The sequence below is a fragment of the Alligator mississippiensis genome, chromosome 3, assembly GCF_030867095.1.
Source record: "Alligator mississippiensis isolate rAllMis1 chromosome 3, rAllMis1, whole genome shotgun sequence".
NCBI classification, from domain to species: Eukaryota; Metazoa; Chordata; order Crocodylia; family Alligatoridae; genus Alligator; species Alligator mississippiensis.
In genome coordinates, this window is record NC_081826.1 from 274,570,273 (window position 1) to 274,593,181 (window position 22,909).

Below are 22,909 nucleotides of genomic sequence, written 5' to 3' on the forward strand. Positions count from 1 at the left end.
AGACAAGTAAGGAGAACAGCTGACAGAGCTCTAGTTTGGAAGCCAGTACTGAACTGAGGGGAATGCCAGAGCTGTAAGCATCGTTTAACTCTCCCAGAGGATGAACACATGGGATAGGATGTATACGACCAAAGACCCTGTATATGGCTGACGTCTTCAGATGTCTGCATGGAACATGTCTTATATTTACTATGCAGCTCTGACAACGCAGCTGGTGAGCTTGCTCCAGCCCACCAAAGACATCACATAATGCTTCTAGTGACTCCCAGCTGGTTCTCACCCCTGCTTCCCCCATCCATAATACAGCCAACTTTACTACCATATTAAATCTGCACATATGAGATACAAGAGAATGTGTGCAACAGTTTCAATCACGGATATCAGAAGCCATGGATAGAAATTTGGAGGTAAGACCTACAGTGGATGTATTTTGATGGTGGCAGAGTGATCAACAGATGCATTAACTCGTGCAGTTCCCTGCTGCTGCTGCAGGTGGTCTGGATCCAGCCCATAAGGAGCTCAATGGTTTGGATCTAGCTTGGGGGACCAAGTGAGCTTGAAACCCCTGGTACAGATACTATGCTGAGAAACATTTTATAGAGCTAATAATACATCCCTTCAGGTCCTCTCTCAATGTTCATGGGGACTGTTTTAGATCGCTGTTTTCCATCATCTCAATGGCTAACTAAATAGATGAGCCAGGACAAAGCAATGCTTTTCTGTATCTCCAGGCTCCTCAATTATTCTATCTAATGCCTTGTGGCATTTGCCTATTCTGTTTCCACTTTACTGAATACTAAACAGTCATTTTTTAACAATCTGTATGCCATGCCACTCCACAGAAGCCATTGAGAGGAAAAAGAAATAGAGGTGACAAGTAGTAACCAGAATCAGACAATCTAAAGCCACCCCACCCACCAGAAGTACATCCATGAGTCACCCCATTATAAAACACAAAAGGCGACTGCTGGGTGGTTCTCTGCATTATCATGCAGCAAGCAAAAACCCAATCTCTAAATCTCCGGGACAACAAGGACTGAGAGGACTTTCAAGGTATCAACTTTGCTTTTCCAGAGGGGGAAAAAAAGGATGCAGCATGTTGGATCACTATATAACTACTCTCTTGGATGGAAAAGGACGTGTGTGGGCTCTGTACTGAGTTTCATTTAGCCCTCTTCAACTAAAGAATGAGACCATAAATGAAGAGTGTTGCAATAGGTGGGGGGAAAGGAAAACATTGCAGAGTCAGAAGTCAGTGCACAAAGGCAAATGCCTATGAGCAAATATTTACACTGTGGTAAGGACGAAAGAACCATCCTGCTCATTTGGGAAATTCACACTTTTCCCTTGATCCCTGCCCTATTTCAGGGCAGCACACTTCTCTATTTATGCTGACTCTCTTTAAAGCAGTCGTTCCCAACCTTTTTTATACTGGAGACTAGGAAACTCACTCAAAGAATTTTGGTGGGCTGGGTATAGAAACAATCTAATTTACATATTTAAATTTAATTTTTACAAGGGGGGAAGGGTTGCGAGGATTGGAGGCGGTTCTCCTCTCTGTTGTTCAGAACTTCATTGCCCCTTTCCACAGAAGCACGATTTCAAAAATAACAATGCATTGAAGGTTGCTTGATCATCTCTTAGCCATTGTGTTTGATACAGAAGTGACTAGCCACAATTACCACAGTCCAATTTCAAAAGCTAAAGTCACAATCATTGGCCAGACAAGGACATTCTCGTTCAGCCAGTCAGCATGGTATGGGCATGGCCTGGGCACAGAACTGTTGCTAGCAGTGGTTAACGCTTATGCCATGACCCGGCAGCCAACCCTTCTTGGCCCAGTGATTGGGAATCTCTGCTTTAAATGATCTCAAAGGCCTGCAACTCCCTGCCCAGCCCCCCCTAAATTGATAATCATCTACAAGGGAGTGTGTTGGTTTGGCAAGCAATTTATCACAGTTTCAGTGCCATGAGCAAACCGGAAAATGTAAATCTGTAAGCAGTTCCCATGGTTTCCCCAGGACAAGGGAAATCTGTGGGGCACATGCCAAACACAGATTATTTTTGGTGACAGCTAACTGAAACTGCTCTCCATTTCCTTTGAACATCATTATTATTAATTGTCTCTATTATACTAGCACTTGTGAGGCCTTCTCATCAGCCAGGACCTCATTGTGTTGGGTGCACAGAACAGAAAGATGGATTAGTATTAATCTCTTTGAGAGTTGTATTACCCTTTTCCAGCACCTTTCTTACAGCTGCTAGAGGAACAGTAACACAGGAAAAATGATGAGGCAAAGTGAAAATCTGACATCACTTCAATGTGAATGCAGCATAAAGGCTGTGGCTACTTGTTTATACCTGAACTTACTCTCTATCAGTGAGTTTCCAAATGTCCAGGTCCAGGAATTTATCACCGTTAGTACCAAATGTTGGCATCCCTATAGCTTCATTCTCTGCAGGTCACTTTGTATTTTAGTTCTGTTGTCCTGGACATTTGCTGCCTCTCCAGATTTGGTACCACCAGAAAGCCAGAGAATGACTGAATTCATTATTATTTTACATTCCCCCCAAAACTGAACAGAGGTCTCATTAAGAGACTTCCATTTATATGCAGCAGTCCACACAATCAGAAGTAATGAAGGAGCTCTGAGATGAATACAAGTGAGCTGTGCTTGAGGACCAATGAATGAACAATTGAACCCTGCTGCTAGGGCAAAGAGGCTGCCTTTTTTTCCACAACTGTGCATGCCTCATCATTGTGATGGAGTTGGTGTCACTGTGAATTACTTGGAAGGGTTCCATGGACTACAGACAGTGTGTGAACAATCGTACTACTTTAGTCAGAGAATTTTAATTACATTTTCAGAAGTGCCTATCAGTATCAGCGAGATAAAAGACTACCCAAAGCAGTGATTTATTCCAACAGTTCCAAAAAATAAGATATCACGTAATACTGCTAACATACAATACTTTACCGTTGCTATAAGACCTACCCTGCCAAGGCACAGTGGCATGCTGAAAGATCTATGTATCACTCAAGAGCTACAGGTTATCATTTTGGGCTGTAGAACTAATATGCTGCTCTCTAAGACTAAAGCTATTTCTTGAGAGGGAGAGGAAAGAAAAGGGAAACTAAAAAACTTGTTGGTTACAAAACTATAGGGGACTTGCATGCCAAGTTTGCAACAGAAGGAGTTAGAGAAACAGAAATGCCCACTGGTCTTTTAAACAAAGCTCTAAGCATCTGGCTTCACTTAGGTTCAAATGCCTTTTTATCATATGTGAACTGTATGTTTGACTTGCCTAGCTAGCATTGTATCATTTGACTTTGCATATTCAATTAGTCCCTAATCAAGATGCTCATATTTAGCTTTGGCCAATTATTTAATGAAGATTTACAGTCAGAGGATAACAACAGTTCCTCCATATGCTGTGGGGGCAGGTAAATTATCCTCTTTTTTCTCATAGTCAGTAGTGATGCTGATGCTAAATTGGTCATAGAGAGGATTATGACAGTGTTTTGTTCACATCCACTTACTACTACTTACTTTGCCTCAGGATGGGCTTATATCAATTTTCCTGCTACACCTCCGTTGGGTAGGCTATGAACCATTCCACAAAACTGAATGGCAAATGTTCAGTCTACCTTCCCCTGAGCCCCACCCAATACACCCCATATATCTGGGAGGTAAAAGGACAAGGCACATTCCTAGCTCTATAATCAACAAGACTATTCAGACTGTATTGCAGTTAGCTGCATAGGTTTTCACTCTTTTGCTTTTCTTAACTGTTATTCCTGGACAGGCATCCGAGATGCCAGCAATGGATTTGAAAATATCTTCGCTTATTTTAGTATCTTATTATTTCTTAATAAATTAATTTGGTTATACAATGCACATGCTTAAGAAGGGAGGAAAAGGCAGATAGTTGCATCCAGAGAGATTAATAAAATACTGAACTTTGTTCTAAACACACAGCAAACAACCAACAGATGTGCACAAGGAAAAAAAACAAACAGCATCACATCCCCATATCACACTATTTTACATGTCACTATGCAATTCAAAGATGTGACTGCACAAGGCATTAGTTACTTCCTTTGTTCTCCTGGATCATAGGTGACGTGTAAGTGCTGCCAGTGGGAGGGGGGGATGGGAGGGACACAACTCTGTGCCACCATTGCAGTAGAGGGGGTAGGGGGGCACAACTATGCACTGCCACTGTCCCTACTGCCGTTGGGTCCGGCCAGGCTGCAACCTTATGCCCCATGGTTGGGGCAGAAATTGTGCTGCTACCCCCACTGCTGCCAGGCCCTAGCTCCAGCCAGGTTGCAGCCCCATGCCCTTTTTATCAGTGCAGAAATCAGGTTGCAGTCCCATGTCACCCGCAGTGCTCCCCCGACATCTTGTCAATGCTCTGGATACATTCTTAGTGATGACGTGGATGCTGCTTGCCTTCTAACAGTGTCTAGTGCTTGCCCCACCCAGAAATGTTGCCCTCCTTTTCACCCATGCTGTGCAGGATGCCGTAAACTATAATAATGTGAATTACACTGGCAAAAGTGGAATTCAACTGATTTTTTAGGCAGCACAATCTTGCCTGTTACCTGTCTATCGTACACTCTACCACCATCGTCATGCAAATGTGAAGTGTGTACATTTAGACTTTCTCTTGTCAGGTGCTCTAATGTCAGGACATAGTTTCATTAGCCATAGCAGCAGATGATAGGAAAAGTCCCTTAACAGTGGTCAGAGACAAAGTGCTGATAACTTTATTAGGAAAGAAGCAGGTCCTTGCTTGTCCAAACAGGGAAATATTAGCTTACCTCTGTACCTTAGCAACATGAACTTGTCTTTTCAGTCAACCAAGGCCTGCAGAACAATCAGTGCTAATGTGCTTCTTGTGGCAAACAAACTACAGGCACACAAGTTCTATTGATGGGCCAAGCAGCTGAAGCCTGCGGTCTCTCAGTACCAGTTCTGAGGTCAGCCACATTAGTTATGCCGATCACCTCAGCATACACCACAGCATTAATCATCTCCCAAACCTCTACCACTATACTATCAGCAGATTACCTGTCCACAGCAAACTGGATAGTCATGAACCTATGGCAGACTAGCGTAGCCAACTTCCAGATGGCAACAGCAACTGGGTCTCAAAGTGGAATGGCTTTCCTCATTTGTGTGTCCTGGTTCTGGTTGGGTTTGTGCCTTCTCATAAACTCCAAGGAGAAGTTCCAGAGCAAGTGCTGCTCACCAGAACCTACCAGATGATGTGAGCCATGCCCTGCACTCGAAGAGAGTTTACATATGGAGAACCAGTGCTTGCATCATGCAACAGGTATGTCCACTCTGCCATATCATCATCAAACATAAATAAACTTCTCCCAGACTCAGGACTTCCCTCCAACGGTAAGAAAAAGCCACTGAAGTGTCCCCCACCTCCTCTTCAAACTTTGTCTGTAACTCATTGATGTAACAGAGTAGCCACAAACAAGAACAGTCTATCTACCTGTTCCAGATCCACTGTGTGGCACAGGCTGAATCAGACAGAAGAAAAGAGCTTGCTGAACTAGACATGCCTCAGTTGCATGTGTTAGTGGGGTAATTATGCTTCTGGCACAGGGGTTTAGGAAGAACAATCAGGTCCTCTCAATACACTGTAAACCAATCTTAACAGCAGCTTGAGTGAATGAGGGACCTGGAGCCCTGGGATATGTCCTCCAGCGTTTCAACCAAATGTAACTGAAACACAATTGGGTGCAGCTGTCTGGATGTAACTTGAATACAGCTCTGAAGTGTGCATAATCACAGGAGAATGTGGGAAGTCAGTGTGTGTATGCTCAGGAGTCTGAAACAAGGTACACTCTGGAGTGCAGACTTGCTCTATGACCCAACCCCAGATTTGAGGCACATTTAAGTACAAACTGCTCCAGCAATTTCAAAATTAATAGTTTTCCTGCAAGTTTCTTTGCAACCATGTGTATCCTAACCTGTCATTAAAGTTCCTGGGATGTGTTTTACTCTGTTTCTACTGCATTTAATTATATAGGCATTGTCTCATGGTGTCAAATGAACAATGAATATGCATACTTTCATTAAACGCAGCAGGCCAAATCAGCTGTAGAAAGCTATCCCAACTCATCACTTCTTCCTTCCCTCTTCTCCTTTCTTATTCATATCTTTCTTACACAAGGAAAAACAGAATACAGTAAAAGCTCCGTTATCCAGCATCCATGAGGAATGGGGGATGCCGGTTAATCGAATATGCTGCGTTGGGTGCACCAAAGTTTTCACTCCCTAGTATCAGTGTGCCACGGGACAGGGAGGGGGCCCCTGCACAGGCTGCTTTGCCCCGGGCCCTGGTCCACAAGGAAGAAGTGGGACTTGGCTTGCAGCGGCAAAACCAGAAGTGGGACTTCTGGTTTGGCTTTTGCCGCGTCCCTCAGAAGGAAGATTTGCATTGACAGATGCCGGTTCGTGGAGCATTCCAGATGGTAAAGTGCTGGATAACACGGCTTTTGCTGTACCTGGAGATAATCAGAGCAATGTCTGTTAGGCACCTGAGGTGGGATGGGAGGTCAAATGTATTCATTCTCTAAGAATGAGCGGCCACCAGGGCCCGTTCCTTTTCTCATCCATCAGCTAATCTTAACAGTTGCAGCAAGCAAGGGGAGGAGTGGTTACACAGGCAGTCCAGACACCTAACAAGATCAGATCTTTCTAGAACCAACCCAACAGCCTGAACTTGACCCTAAATTCAACTGGCAGCCAGTACAGAGCAAGAAGCAGAGGCAGAATGTGTTCCTTGACCGAGCACATTTTGATAAGCATTTGGTGCAAGCGTCAAACTGAATTTCCAAATCACATAAAGCTCGTTGCAACAATCCACTCTCAGGGGGATGCAGGCATAAATCATTGTGGTAAGATCTGCGTGAAAAAGACTGAAAAATATTAAAAAGGCTCTTTGGCAGTTACGTAAACACCCAGAAGCAACAAGACAGCCCAGTCGCAAACTGCAGTAAGGAATGGCAGGCATGCTCTTTCAACAGACAGAGCTGTTATACAAAATTCACTAGTTCTTTTGGTTGCTTCCCTTAACTGTAAGTATTACCTCAGCTTTACCAGGACTGAGCCTGAACCCACACACGATCTATGGTCTCCATTACACAGATGTATTCTATTGGTGGAAAACCAGGGTTACATTATAGTGGTGCACCGGACTATGGATTCAACTCACAGGGTTAGAAGAAGCCCAGGGTTCAGCAGATGTAGCGGTTTTAAAATGACATCAAATTTATATTCCTTTTTTTGGTTTTAAAAAGAGGATTTGAACAAGTTGAATGGGGAACATCAAGAGAAGACGGTGCCCAGGATAACTGATTCATTTCGTTGTTTGTATATTTCCCACTAAGGCCAGAGACAGACATTACACATAAACTGGTTTAAGTGATCAGAAACCAGTTTAAACTTGTAACAGAACAGACATTCAGTGCACATAAACCAGTTTCAAAATGGCCGAAACTGGTTTGCGATAAACCTGGCTGAATGTAGTATCAGACTTAACTGATTTGGGTCAAACTGGTTTATGCAATGTCTGTTCCAGACCCCATGCTGGTTTAAGTTAAACCAGGGTCCCCCAGCACCCCAGCATGCTCTCTGGACAGGGTCTGCTCTGATACAGAGCTGGGGTAGCCCCACTCCTCTGCTTTCTAGCCAGAGCAGGGACAGGCCATGGCAGGACACCGGCCAGCATGGCGCCATTAAGACAAAGTGGGCAGGGAGGGGATTAATTCTTCCCTCCTTCCCCTTCTTCCCAACCGCAGCTGGGGTCTGCCTGTCAGCTGGGATGCAGAGGGGAGGGGGCTGCAGTGGTGGCCCCTGGGGCTGGCAGACCCCGGCTGCAGGGCAGAAGGGACCAGAAGGGATGGAAGGAGGAATTAACCCTTCTCCCTGTCCCCTTCATCTTAACAGGGCAATGCCAGAATGGTTATCTTGTGGGGCAGGGAGGGGGACTCTGGTCTGTGCTGGGGTGGACTCTTCCCCCTCCTCTTCTTCCCCCCAGAGCAGGGAAGAGGGGCTCTGTGGGGTACTGGAGGGGCACTCCTCCTTCCCATCCCCATCCCCCTTCCACTGCCACCGCAGGGCTGCTCTATGTGAGGCTTCCTGGCCCAGGAGGGGGAATCTTCCTGTAGCAAAACCCCCAGGTTTTTTTTATGTATTCCCTCCCCTTCCCCAACCATTTCTGACTTTCTCTCTGCCCCTTATAAGTGATTACAAGTAGTAGTAGGTAAGCTAAGTTCTTGTATACTATTATTGTAATAAGCCCCTTCTTAAATATATTGTAAATAGTGTTCTGTTATGTTCGTATTGATTTTTATTGTTTCATATTGTATTCCTATCATTTGTGCATTGAATTTTATTGTTTCATATTAATATTGTATGGTTTAGGCCTGTGTCTGTAAAGTGATGTCAAGTATCCATTCCCATCTTGTCCCCATGCCCTGTTGTGTAAGTATGTTGCAATTCTGTAACCTCTCCGGTGTAAACTGGTTTTCCTTGAATGCCTGAAACAAAAGAGTGAATGGATGAGTGAAACACAATGATAGCAGGACCCCCTATTAAATCACCCCACCAAAAAAACCAATACCTGGACCAACAAACCAGCCATTGGAAACACCCTCAGCCTTCAAGAAACAAAAGATGAGGCACCCCACCATTGTGCCAAGGCTGCACATGCTCAGTATGAACATCTTGGAGCCCTCTGGGAACAGGACTGACATTGCCTGGACAGGCCCTCCCACAGGAGATCAGAGGTCGTCTACCCCATAAAAAGGGGTAGTGAAGACTGACTCCTTGGGGCACCATCTTCACCTGGACCAGACCTGCTCCATGTCACACTGCCTATCCACACAGCACACAGAGTGGCAACCCACTCTGGACAACACCTGCTGGAGAAAGGCCCTGACTGACCATCGAGGACCCCCTCCCACCCTGGATAGGTAGCTATCACCCACCCCATCCTCTCTTCAGCCAAGGACTTGGACTCTGTTTCTCTTCCCTCCCTGGACTCCAACCCTTCCACTGAGTCTCTTTCTCCTGCTACCATTGTGTGAGTGTGTGTGGGAGTGCCTGTGTGAGTGTGTGGGAACCAAGCTGTACAGTACACTGTTCATTTAAGAAAACTGGTATTTGGACCCCTGAGTTGGGTTTTGCTTTACTACAGTTCGGCCCTGCTCCAATCTCTGCTCCTCACCCCTCGAACTTCTGTCTCATTTCTCCCTCCTGCTTCTGGCTCACCGCCACCTCCAGCACCTGCCCCATGCTCTTGTGGCTCCAGCCATCCTGAGCTCCTCTCTGTCTGCAAACCCCTGTTTCTTTTCTATTGCCCCATCCCCACTGCCTTTTCCCTGATCTCTGCCACTGCTATTGCTTCATCCCCACTGCCTTTTCCCCTGATCTCTGCCACTTTCTCTTTAGTTACTGAGCACCCCAAGCATAAGTACCACAGGCACCAACACACACACACACACACTGTCACCTGAGTCACTGTTTAACCTGTGTGTATTGTGTATGCTTTCATGTCATTATCATTAGAGCATGTATGTGCTTGAATTGGTGATACGTATGAATGTGCCTAGGCTGGTAATATTGGATGTATATGTGCCTGAGGTGGTAGTGTGTGTGTATGCACCTAATTGATTTGTGTATTCGTATATGTGCAATTGTCATGCCCTCCCATCTAACAGCACGATATTGAGATGCTGAGCATTGGCCTGAAGCACAGGGCAACATTCCCATGTGCTTCACCCCCTGCAGCTACGGCTCAGTTCCCCATGCCCTGGCTAGGCAGTGCTGCACAGAGACCCCCCTCTTGCAGCGCTCCCTGGCCCGGACTAGCAGGGGCCAAGGGAGCGGATGGAGCTGCAGCTGCCAAGGGTGGCCCTGGCCTCGAGGCCCAGCCTGGCCTGGCCTTGCTCAGCCCCAACTAAGGCAGCTCCTTGGTGGGGCTGGGCCATGGGAGCAGGACCATCCCTGGTGGGTGCAGCTCAGTGACAGGGACATCAGCACAGCCCGGCAGCTGCTTTCCCTGTCAGTGAGTGCAACCCGGTGTGCGCAGCCAGCAGCTGATGGGGCAGTGTTTACCTGGACTGGCTTGGGAGCAATGTGGACCCAGAGCCCAGCAGCTGCCCACCACAGGCTTGCTGAGGCCCCATGAGCCCCCACAGTGCCTCCAAGTGGGCTCAGGTAAGCACTGCCCAGCCGACCACCAGCTGCGCACGCCAGGCTGCACTCAATGACAGGGGAAGCAGCTGCCCCCCTCACTGAGCTGCACCCACTGGGGGTGACCCTGCCCCCAGGTCCCGGCCTGGCCCCATGAAGCAGCTGCCTTATCTGGGGCTGAGCAAGGCCAGGCTAAAGGGCCAGGGCCACCCCGGCAGCTGTGGCTCTGTTACAGCTGCTCCCTGTGCCCCGGCTGGGCCAGGTCGGGGAGCATGACAAGAGCCTCCCCACCCCATCACGCAGCAGCAGGGGGAGGAGGAGTGGGCAGAGTCCCCCACATCACTGAACAGAGCCCCCTTCCCCTTGGTGGAGGGGGAGGAGGAGGAGGAAGTGTACCCCCCAGCATGGAACAGAGCCCGCCACCCTGCCTCGTGGGGGGGAATTGGGGTAGTGTTCCCATCTGGGGCTGGGCAGCGTTGCAGAGCCCCCTCCCTCGGTGGTGGGGGAGAAGCTGGGGGAAGAGTCCCCCTCCCCAACCCATGGCAGGGGGGAGGAAGAGGAGGGGGAAGAGCCCCCTCAGCACCAAACAGGGCCCCCTTCCCCGCTCCACAGCAGTGAGGGAGAGGGAGAAGGGGGAAGAGTTCCCATCAGGGACCTGGCAGCCCTGTGTGCAGGGATTGCTCTCAGCTGTCAGGAAGGCGCTGGGAGGGGCAGAGCTCCCCCCTCCTCCTTCCCCCACAGCAGACACTCCCTCTTCCCCCACCCTCCAAACTCTGCAGGGCAAGGTGGGGGTTTAAAACTGTGCTCAGTCTTACTCAGGCTTGCCAGGGCCTGGCCACGGTTCCCCTTAGCTCAGCTTCCCTGTTGGAAGGGAAGGGCTGCTCTAGCACCCCTGGGCTTGTGGTCCGAGCTACTGCACGCTGTGCTAAATGTCTATCCACTTGCAAACTGCTTCATTCTCTGCAGGTTAGACTAACCTGCAAAGATTAAATCAATTCAGGCTCAGGACAGACATTTAAATGTTTGTCTTTAGCCTGAAGGACCAAATTTTTCTGGTCTCTCTTTTTATTGATGCAATGAAAGTGAACCCAGCTTTGGCACTTAAGTGATACAGCTTGGTTGCTGGCATTACCAATATATTAATGACTTCTTCTTGGACTACTAGTCCTCACTGTTGCTGTATGTTAAATGCAGACAAGCTGCATCTAATTGCTTGTAGTTTAACAGGCACACAATGGGAAGAGATTGTCTTGAGTAATCAAAGCAGAATATTTTATATAATCTGAATTTCGCTCTAATTTTTGTTCACTATCTATCCAAGAATAAATTATAAATTCCAGTCAGGATAGTCATTGAGTATCAGACGATAACTTATCATAACTCTATTAAGGCCCAACACTAAGCAAAGCTATAAAATTAATTTATCTCATGAGAAAGTAATATTCTTCTTCACTGTCTTTGACTTAAAGAACTTACTATACATACCTGATGTTGTGTATCCACAGTAATTTTCATTCTGCAGGAAATTGGCATGGGCCTGGTCTGAAGTCTTTACACTGGTCACCATGCCCCCAAAAGTAGGAACAATCACACAAAGAACAACCAAGAAAAACTACAGAATTTTACCCTCAGATTTCCTTGAAATACAGAGAAGCAACACAGTTATTGATGCTCTTTCCTGATGTATACATAAAAAGTACCACATCCTCTTCACCTGTGGCCCTAGCCAGACCTGAAGTGAGATGTCACAGGTCTCTAGGCCTGTTTACTGCAGCCAAATCTCTGTGTCAACTCTGTGTCAATTTACCAAGACTCATGCTGCCCCTACCTATGGCTGTATGGCTCCAACAGGACACAGTGTACAGAGTGAAGGCACAGCAGAGGGGGAAGAATAAAGGACGCCGCCAATGCACTCAGATACACAGATCTCACAATTTGTCTATGTAAGAAAGAAGATGCTGTACAAAAGACAAGAGAATAAGGTCCTGATCCAAAGCCCTTTGAAATCTATGGATAAACTCCAAATGGCTCCATATTACCTTACACTAAAGTTCCTAACATCAGTGTTTAGTGCAGGGGTGGGCAAAATGTGGTCTGCAGGCCAGCCCGTGGGGCACCTAAAATTTTAGAAAATTCATATTTATCTGCCCCTGGTTACCTGTCATGTGGCCCTCGATGGCTTGCCAAAACTCAGTAAGCAGCCCTCTGCCCAAAATAATCGCTCATCCCAGTTTAGTGTTTACTAGGTAAAACAAGCTGAAAACTAAACTTCAGTCAGCTTTAACTACCAATTTCAGAAACAGAATATAATCCTAGGAGAACAAGAAATCCAAACTCTTGTACATTTAGATTTCCAACACTTTCAGCAAGAAGACTTCCTCAGCAGCTCAAGAGCAGGAATTGAATTACAGCTTACAGAACATCATACAACAGCTCCCCTTGCTTGGGGCTTACTCCATAAATCTCAACTATTAGTACTTTTTCACAGCAACATAATTTTATCACAGTCATTATGGTTATTAGCAAACTCAAATATGGATTCCTCTTTTGCATAAAAACAGCAGCAGGCTCTGTCTTCTCATTTTAATCCACTTTTGCAGAAAAAGTGGTTTTTAAGGGAGGGAGGGATAAAGATGACTGCCTACCCAAACACTCCATGGAAATCATTTTCTAAGATTGTAAAAGGGATTTCTTCTTGTCGCCATGATTTTTATACTAACAGAAATTCAGAGTTTAACACAGGAGTCCAATGAAATTTGTACCCACCTTCCTTGGTTCACTTATACAAAGTTTCCCATTACAGAAGATTTCAGAGAAGCTGAAAAAAATAGTTACTTTATATTTTTTTCTGTTACATTTTTTTCAACCTTTCATCATGTTCTCAAAATTGAAAATGATTTAGGCTAAGTTTCCTGATTTTAATGAAAACTCAACATTTTCCATTGCATAAAAAGCCTTGCTTAGACAACAATGCAAATTCTCTAAACTACATTCAATTTGTTTTTTTTTAACAAGTCCTAAGAACACCTGTACAAGCAGAAGAGTGAAGTCACAGTAATTATTTCATGAAAATATTTCTTAGTAACTTTTTGATTGATTTGCCAGCTCTAAAATAAAGGGGAAATTTGAAAAGAGGAACATTGATAAGTCAGTCAAGTAGCTTGGGTTCTGTCCTGCTTTTCTTAAAACAGAGTTCTGGTTTATGTGAATAAAATCTTTGCTGAAGTGAAGATCACAAGGTGATCCCTTTTGGATTAAAATGGCTATGTTCATATAGCAAAACATACTTATAGTCTAAATCAGATCAAAATGCATGGGCAATGATGGTTAATCACATAAACCGTAGAATTACTTGGGTTGTCAAAGGATGGTTTTGCTTTCCCTGAATGATAGTAGTTTACCCCTAGAAACAGAGCTCATAATCCTCCAGTTTTATCACAATTCCAATGTTGTTGTTCAATTTAAAGGCAGTGGTTCCTTTCAACTATTCACTGATTTTTCTTGAAGACTGGCTGAGTTTGTAGACTGTGAAATCGTATTTAGAGACATAGTTAACCTGGCTTTTAATTAAAAATATTAAATATAGATTTCTATCAGTATTGTTTCCCAAACTATGTGGGATAGCTGAAAGCATTCTGATTGCTCTCCATAACAGCATTAGTTGTCCCTGAATCATTATCTGAAAACTGCGAGGGTAAGTAACTGGAAACTGAGACCCTTTGACCTTAGCTTGAATGTAAAGTTGGTGAAGGATCTCTCCACCCTGCTACAGATATTCTAGATCAAAGATCCCACTGATTTGCACCTTACAGTTATTTAAGCTTATGTAACGTAGGTGCAAAGGTCTAACAGTCATGATTACTGTGTTCTTTCCCTTCACTTTATACACTTCTAAATAACTACACAGGATATAAAGCAGTGGAGAAAGATACTTTCCATGCCTTAAATGCAAGTCTTTGTACTAGGTAGCAGATGGAAATAGGTGCCACAGTAGCTCCTTCAATCTGGAAACAATAAGTTATGTGCTTACACACAAATCTTTTAATTCTTCTGTAACAGAGGTGGGCAAAATGCGGCCTGCAGGCCGGATGCAGCCCACCAGGCCATTCCATCCGGTCTGTGGGACCCCTAAAAATTTAGAAAATTAATATTTATCTGCCCCTGGCTGCCTGTCATGCGGCCCTCGATGGCTTGTCAAAACTCAGTAAACGGCTCTCTACCCAAAATAATTGCCCACCCCTGTTCTATAAGCACATAACCTGTGTTTAACTTCACCTCACTCAGAACTCCCATTCAAAACTCTGCACCCCCACTCTCATATCCTCCCAGTCCTCCATATACTGTTTCCTTCTCCCACGCATGACCCATGCATGGCACTAAAAACTTCCCTCAAAAGTATTCCCAAGTCCCTGCTGCTATCCTTTCTCCCCCTCCAAGTAGACCTGCATAGGTTATATACCATTACACATATATAGGGAACAAATTTTAAAATCTTAATTCTGGGTTAAAATTGGAAATCTGAATAAATCCAGATAGAGCATCAGTATGCCTGGACCCTGCTTGGTTATATACCGGAAGAGCAAAAGAGTCTGTTATGAGTGACACTGAAGAGTACAGTGAGGGGTTTTAAAGGCATATGAATTAAGAGAATCTTAACTAGTTTTCTTGATGGTTCATGATTGTGTTGATTGGAAATGAACACAAACAACGTTACTCTGAAACAGTAACCCTGTACTGGGGTTTGCATGTACATACACACAAATGCATTCCCTTCAGTACCAAATTTAATAAATGGGGTTCTGTTTAAGTGAACAGCCCTGGGAGTGAAAGAGAGAGAGTTATGCACCTCCCCAGAGTATGTGCTCACCACAGGCTCCCCAGGTCAATATAAATAATGCTCATTAATTACAGGAACAGCCTGCCCTAAGCTTTTCATACCTCATTAACTCTAGTTTGCTTGTTTTGTTAAAGTCTTGTATCTCTAATATCAACCTGATATTGACAGGATTAAGTCAGGTCAGAGCTGCTTTAGAAGCCTTGAAATGGATGACTTCTATCTACACTTTTTAATCAATTATGCAGTTAAACAAAGTGCGATTAGGTTACAAAGTACAGAGTGGGGCTGAGAGATGCCAGCTACTCATGAAGTCTCTGCAATGTGAGGAATAGGTAACAAACTGGGATCCACACTGTTATGCAGTCAAGCGAAGCATGCAGTAATCAGATACACATATATGTATTATGTATGTACACGAAGTATTCTTATTAGCCCTTTAAGAATTAACAGTTTGGAGGCAAAATAGATTAGCCAGCATTTGGTAGGTGTTCATACAACTTGTGGAATGCAGGACTTCACACAACTGTTTTCCAGTCCCACCAGAGATGTATCCCAAGAACATTATTTCATTCGGGTTAGATGTTAAAAGCTTAAAAAAAAAAGGTCTCACCTGATTACACAGCCCATCAGCACTATTAAGCATTTTTTAAAGTTTATATTATTATCTAAGGCATTTGTTAAAAATAAAGTTACTATTGATAACGTAATTATTCTTTTAAACAGTGACTCATTTGTAGAAGGTCAACAAAATGTCACATTAAAATGCATTTAGCATTTCATAAACTGTAGCTGATATGATATGGAAAACATCTGTCTCTGTGTGAGGATGGCCTCTGATTTACTGAGAGAATTAATTTCTCATATACAGAGGATCATTCCCTCAGAAATAGGTTGTTTTCTACATATCACACATGTCAGAATGACCTGTGAATAAGCAGCCTTTGCACGCACAGAACTTCGCTTGGGATTCATATACACTAAATGAAGATTTTGCCTGTGGTAAACAATCTGAGCACAAAATGTTCCTTCAAGCCTCGCCATAAATCTTTTCCTGCCAAGCAAGTATCTTATTGCATCAGCCTCTCTGCCTTTACCACTATCTGTGGTGGCTGCCTCAACGCCTCTTTGCCTGCTTTTCTCACATTTCCCTCTCCCTTGGAACACTATCCCAACTCTATTGTCTGGACTCCTCACTCAAATCTCTTCCAATATCTTCAGTGACAGCCAGCAAAAAGGGAGCCTATAAAAAAGATACTCATAACAAAAAGGAAAACGAAACTTTTATTGACCTGTCATGATATGAAGTGCTTAACTGAGCGCAATACAAGTAAATTGTAGTAACCTGTTCCCTTGCCAATCCCAGCAGTAACAGAACTAGGGGTGGGTGAGTGGGGCACCAGACCCAAGCACCAACCTTGAGGGGGCACAAGATTATTGGTTGCCATCACTGTTGGCCTGGCCACTGCCACTGCTCTGGCTGCCGCTACTATCTAAGGCAGGGGCTGTCAATCAGGGGTACACATACCCCAGGGGTATTTGAGAAGACCCTAGGGGATATGCACGGGTGAGCAGGGACGGAGCGCTGCCACGCACCATCCCGCGCTGTCGTGCAGGTGCCACCCACCCAGCCAGATGCAGGGGCTGAGGGAAGCTCACACGGGGTGGCTACTGCCGCTCCACATTCGGCCACACGCCACCCCACGTCCAGCCGTCGGGAGTACACTGCTCCGAGTCCAGCTGTTGGGGGTACGCTGATCCAAAAGTTGAAAACCCCTGATCTAAAGGTACAAAAATGGGTTGTCAGGCCTCTGCACCCTGGCATCAATACTGGTTTTTCTCCTCTCTTCACATTATTTTTGGTAGCAAAATATCTAGCAGCCCTAAAATTAAATTTCAAACTCGTTGCAAGATTTCATAGACATTAGGGCTGGAAGGGACCTTGGAAGATCATCGAGTCCGGCCCCCTGGCCCAGGGGCAGGAAGTCAGCTGGGTTCAAAGGATCCCATCAAGATAAACATCCAAACGTCTCTTAAAGGAGTCCAGAGTAGGTGGTTGCACCACCTTTGGCAGCAGTCTGTTCCAGGCCTTGGGGGCTCGGACTACAAAGAAGTTCTTCCTTATGTCCAGCCTGAAATGGTCTTGGAGGAGTTTGTGACTGTTTGACCTTGTCATCCCTTGGGGCACTCTGGTGAACAGGCGTTCCCCCGGATCCTGATGTACACCCCTTATATACTTGTAGGCAGCCACCAGGTCCCACCTGAACCTGTGCTTTTCCAGGCTGAAGAGTCCCATGGCTCTCAGCCTCTCATCATAAGCCCTGCTTTCCTGCCCTCTGATCATGCATGTGGCTCTCCTCTGGACTCTCTCAAGCTTCTCCATCCTTTTTGAACTGTAGAGCCCAGAAGTGGATGCAGTACTCCAGCTGTGGCCTCACCAAGCTCTTTGAGCTTTCTTCTGACTGATAAAAGGTAACTAACGCTATAAGAGTCCAAGTATTACTGCTCAACTTGCTCTCTCAGTAAACCATCTCCTTAATTTCCATTCCAGCCATGTCAAATAATGTAGTCATACTCCAAATACCAAAGCCTGACTCCCTGTTTAATATTCTAAATGTAACATACAGATCAACAGCAGGCAACTTTTGCAGCAATAAAAAGCTTCAAAGTCAATTTGACAGATGTAGGACCCGCAGATAATTGGTATATTTACTTATATAAACTTATCTTGGAAGTAAAAAAAATCTCACCCGCCCCTCCCCTTCAACCTAGGACACCAAATTCTCCAATTACACCTCTTTTTCAAGGACAGGATTTTGCCACTTTTACTGATGTTTAAATCAATAGGGTTATTTGCAGAGTACTGTAAAGGGGTAGACAAATATACATTTTAGCTATTTAAAAAAAAAGAAGAAAGGAACAGGTTTTGGAATTGAGCTGTTATATCTGCATGATCCTCTAGTCATAGATCTAGCTAAACTGACCCAGCCTTGACCATGAACAAAGCTGGTATTGTTACGAGGGATGCACAGATAAAGATTTTCTTGGCCAATACCGATAGCTGATTATTAACCAGCCATATTGGCTGATATGGATCTGATAACCAATATTTAGTAATAAAGCTCGTCGAACGAGCTTTAGTTCAAGTGCCCCCACCACCATTTCTAAGCGTGGGGATGCTGATACAGGAGACAGGGCAGCACTTTAATTAGAGCAGCTATTGGAGACACTCTAATTAAAGCACCCCCATCCTCCTCCCAGAGGCTTCCTTTCCACCGGGAGAAGGACCCTGCTGCACACAGTGAAGGGGAGCAGCTGCCCCGGCCCCTGGGGCGCAGATCCCCAAGCACTGTGGGTTAAGTCATGCTGGGCCGGGCCAGGCCAGGCTGGGCAGCTCAGCTCTGCCTGCTCCTCCCTGCCCCAATCATGTCTGCAGCTTTCAGTGCCTTTTATGGCACCTACCCCTGCCCCAGCCCACACCACACTGCACCAGCGCCCGGGACACAGCAACAGCAGGTCCACTCCAGCCCAATCTGGCCCACTGGTGAGGGGATGGGGGTTTATCTAGGGTTACCCGGCTCATGGGAGGGAACACAGGTGTCTGGGGGTCCCAGCTCCATGGGCAAGAGGGAACACAGGCAATCTGGGGGCCCCAGCATAATTAGTTATTGGAGAACATTATCAGCTACAACAACCAAAAAAAAAAAAAAAAGGCAATAATGTTAATTTTCCTTTTATCTGTGCCAATCTGATATGCAACTGATATATTGGTGCACCTCTAATTGTTACAGTTGCATACAGAGATAATAGTTGTATCTTAATAACCTGAATTGGTATACTTCAATATCAATATAATTGTTACATCTGTCTATACACTAAATTGCTGTTAGCATGAGAATTAGTGGAAGCATGTAACCTAAATTTATAGTTTTCTCACCTAGTCACTATAGGACTTTCTGGTAGCCAGACTCACTAACTTTCTCCTTTAAAAGAGAAAAATGTGGGAAAGGATGGGTTTCCCCTTGCAGGCTGACAGAGTTCCAGCCTGCAAGGGGCTGGTAATAGCTGGAGGGTGATCCAGCAGGGGGCGCCACATGCACATGCATGCACACTTATTCAAGTGGCAGGCAGGCAGCATGGAGAGCAGCTTCTGTAGCTCCCCACAGGTGTGTGTGTGTGGGGGGGGGGCGGGGGGGCAGGGCTGGGGGTGGGACTGGGGCACAGTGCAGGGCCCAGGGCAGAAATGCATGGCCATATGTCCTAGAACAGGATGGAGCCATGGCAGCTTGAATGGGGAGCAGGAGGGGGGGAGGGGGGGGTCTGGCTGCCTGCCACTGCATGCACTCCCAAGCGGGGGGACACAGCAGGCACATGTCTCCAGATTTGTGTGCGGGGCAGTGGCAGACGTGGGCTAGTGGCTGCAGGATCAGGGTTACCCCTCTCCCCGAGGACTCCACGACCTCGGCGCAGCAGGACAGAGTGGGGCGGGGAGGCTCTGTACCGCCGCTGGGAACCCCGTGCTGCCATGGCAAGGCACCCCCTGGCCCACCCTGCAGTAGTGGGTGTGATGTTGCAGATCTGTGCCGCCTGATGCTGCCAGGCAGGCAGGAGGCACCTCACCATGGCGACACAGGAATTCCAGCAATGACACTGAGACTTCGCGCCCCACTCTGCCCTGCCATGTTGGGTCCAGCCTGCTGTGCTGCAGAGGTCACAGGGGTAAGGCAGCAGAGTGGGGAGCCCTGAGCCTGCAGCCACCCCCCACAGGCTCCACTCCAGCCATGCCACCTGGGGAGAGAAAGCCTGGCTCCATGCTCCACTCTGGCAGCAGTAACTGCTGCCTCCCACAGGTGGCAGCTGAGGCTTAGGAGCTACTGGGGGGGCAGAGGGCTGTGGACCTGGCTCCATAGCCCTTGCAGCTGGGGGCCCCCTCCAGCAGGGCTGTGGGGACAGGGGGCTGTAAAGGGGAAATGACGGGTACTAGCAAGGCCAGAAGACTCTGGGTTAGGAGTGAGGGGCACCAGCAGGGCTGGGAGGCTGTGGCTTGGGAGTGAAGGGCAATGGCACGAGCAGGGTATTGGCATATCAGGGCTAATCAGTGCCAGAAGGTAGTGGGGGATGGGCAGCCACAGCTGGATCTACATCCTGGTGAGCGAAGGGGACTGGGGGAGCTGATTTTCCATGACAGAAAACCTAAAATCAAATGCCAAAATTTATAGGTATTTAGAATTTCTTTTTATTATAGTGACTGAGGCACTGGTAAGCTTTAAAACTGTAAATATATCAATAAAACATTATGTTAACCTGATACCTATATATACCCTGGTATTTCACTTTAATTGCGGAAAAATACAGATTTGTGGTTTTTCAAATCAGGGAATTTGCGAGAGGTTTAAAAAAAAACTAGATAACTTGCTATTTTCAAACAGAGAAAACCAGGTTCTTTGGTAATTATAGCTATTTTTAAATAGTGTCTCATGATTGCCAAAAACAAAAAATACAAACAAAAAAGTTTAGCAAATTTCAACAGCAGGATTCTCAGAAAACACCTTATAAACAGCTTTGTTTGTACACCCTTTTAAATTAAAATGTACTTGACATCTCTTATTGGCCAACAGGTTGCAATTCTTGTTATTCAAGGCTTAGATGAGGTAGAGGAGATGAAAGACATTACATTCCTGTTTAAATGTTTCTGTGCCATTCTGTAAAGATTTCAGTAGTATTGCTGTACTTTAAAGAAACTCAATAACACAATTTAATCCCGATCCACTTGGCTCTTATTATTTTAAAGACTGTCTTTTAAAAAGATAATTACCATCTCAAACAAATATCTTTAATATGGCACAGAATTGACAAAAAACACTTCTGCCATAGCCAGTAGAGATTTAAATACAGATGGGCATGCTGATCGGCTGCTCAAATGTCTTTTAAACAGCTTTTTAAAAATGAATTCAAGTTAAACACCTATCTACTACACATTCTGAATAATCAGTCTACTCTGTCTTTAAAGAATTGCTTGCTAGCAGGCTGACAGGGTGATTTATCATCAAGTGGAACCAAGGTTGGGCATGAGGCCACACTCTACTTGCAAAGAGACCGGCATCAGTGTAGCTACTTCACATTTACACCAGTGCAACTAAAAGCAGATATCTGGCCCGTGTGGGCCGCTCCTTGCAGCGATGCCTGGAACCAGCCCCAGCTCTGATGGAGCAATTCATAAACAGAGGACTCCAGAGGAGACGCTCGGGGACTGTCCCAGAGAAGCAACTGCAGTAAACATCTGCTCACTCGGGCCCTAGCCTTCGGGCTGAGTCCGTGCAGCGGATCGCGGTTCAGACTCCTGGCAGCCCACGCCAAGACTTCAACAACACAGCCCAGGTCCTTGGACGACTCCAGCATACTTGGGCTTGTGGTAGTCGTTTCAAAAATTGCCCCTGCTCCCTTGCGGCTCACGTGCCAGACTCCCAGCGAGTCACGCCTGGAAATCCGACCGCAATTAGGGAAAGCGGAGCCCTGCAGGGCTGGAGGCGAACGGCCCGTCCCCGGGGGCCAGGCACGGCTGCTCCACGGCAGCAAGAGCTCAGCAGCAGAGGGAAGAATTTAAAACACAACCCCCCCCCCCCCCATTTGAAAGCTGCGAGGCCTGGGGCTTAACGCACCCCCTGGTCCAACCCTCAAAGTAGAGGGGCTCCACGGCAAAGACCCGCGGCAGCTTCCAGGCACCGCTCCGCCTGCCCGCCCCGCCCCGCCCCGCCCCGCGCCGGTGCCTCCCCGCGCGCGGAGCGCCCAGGCCCGCGCCCGCCTCCTCTTCGGGCCGAGAAGTGCGGGCTGCCCCTCGGGGCGCTGCTGGAGCCGCTGCCGGTCGCGGCCCCTCGCCTGCGGGACGGCCGTCGGCCAGGGCAGAGCCGCGGGGATCCCACGCGCATCCTCAGCCGCGGGCGGGCAAGGAGGAGCCCGTCCCGCCTCGCCCCGCCCCGTCCCGGGCCAGGCATCCCGGCCCCCGCCCGCCCGCCCGCCCGGCCGGCCGCCTGCCCGCCGGCCGCCTGCCGCACGGACCCGCCCGCGCCCAGCGCACCTCCGGCGCCGCGCCCCGACGGCCCCGCGCCCCGGCACTCACCGGCTCGTCCCGTGCCCGGCCCCGGCCCCCGACAGGGACCCCCGGCCCCGGCCCCGGCCCCGCCCCCGCGGCAGCAGCGCCCCCGGGGCGGCTCCATACACCGGGCGAGACTTTCCCGGCTAAAAATAGAGGGGCCCCGCGCTCGGGTTGCAGCGCCGCCCGTCCGCCCCGCCCCGCCTCGCCTCGCCTCGCCACGCCACGCCTCACCTGGCGGCCCGCCCCGAGCTCAGCCGCACCAGCTGCCCCTGCCCCTGCTGCCTGCCATGGTCGCTGCGCCGCGGTGGCAGCCCGGGGCGGGGAAGGTCCCGGGCGCCGCTGCCTGCAGCAGCCCGCCGGCCCGGGGCGCGTGTGGCTGCGCCGGGCGCCGCCTGCAGGAAGCTATTGGCCGCCGCTCCGCGACGCCGGCCCGGCCCGGGGGCCGCCCGCGGGGAGGCGCCGGCCGCTGCTCCGGGGAGCGCAGCTGCCTCCGCCACCGCTGCCCAGATGTGGAGCTGCCGCTCCGGCTCGCGGGGCTGGAGGCGAACGGGAGAGCGCCCTCCCGGTTGTCTGCCTGGGGTCCGGAACCTGCCTCTTCCTGGCCGCCGCTGCAGACACAACCAGGGTTTCCCCAACCCAAGGCGGGCAGTGAAGCCGATTGGGTCGAGAAATACCAAGCCAGGGCTGGTCTGTTTGAAAGCCGAGTGCCCTGGAGCTGTTTAAGGAAGAAGGATATGGGGAAAGTCCCCAAACAGC

At 47.6% G+C, this 22,909-nt stretch overlaps 1 protein-coding gene across 3 annotated transcripts in view; it reads right to left on the minus strand.

Annotated features, from left to right (window-relative positions):
• The window catches only part of GHR (growth hormone receptor), a 227,857-nt gene extending 205,327 nt beyond the window's left edge, over positions 1–22,530 (minus strand). The window contains exon 1 of one of the 3 annotated variants that reach the window (XM_059725203.1): positions 22,385–22,530. The gene's annotated coding sequence lies outside the window, so the exon portion shown is untranslated. Of the gene's footprint in view, positions 1–22,177; positions 22,255–22,384 lie in introns of those variants that run through there. The other 2 variants (XM_059725201.1, XM_059725202.1) reach the window with 2 other exon arrangements.
• Positions 22,531–22,909: the final 379 nt, after the last annotated feature.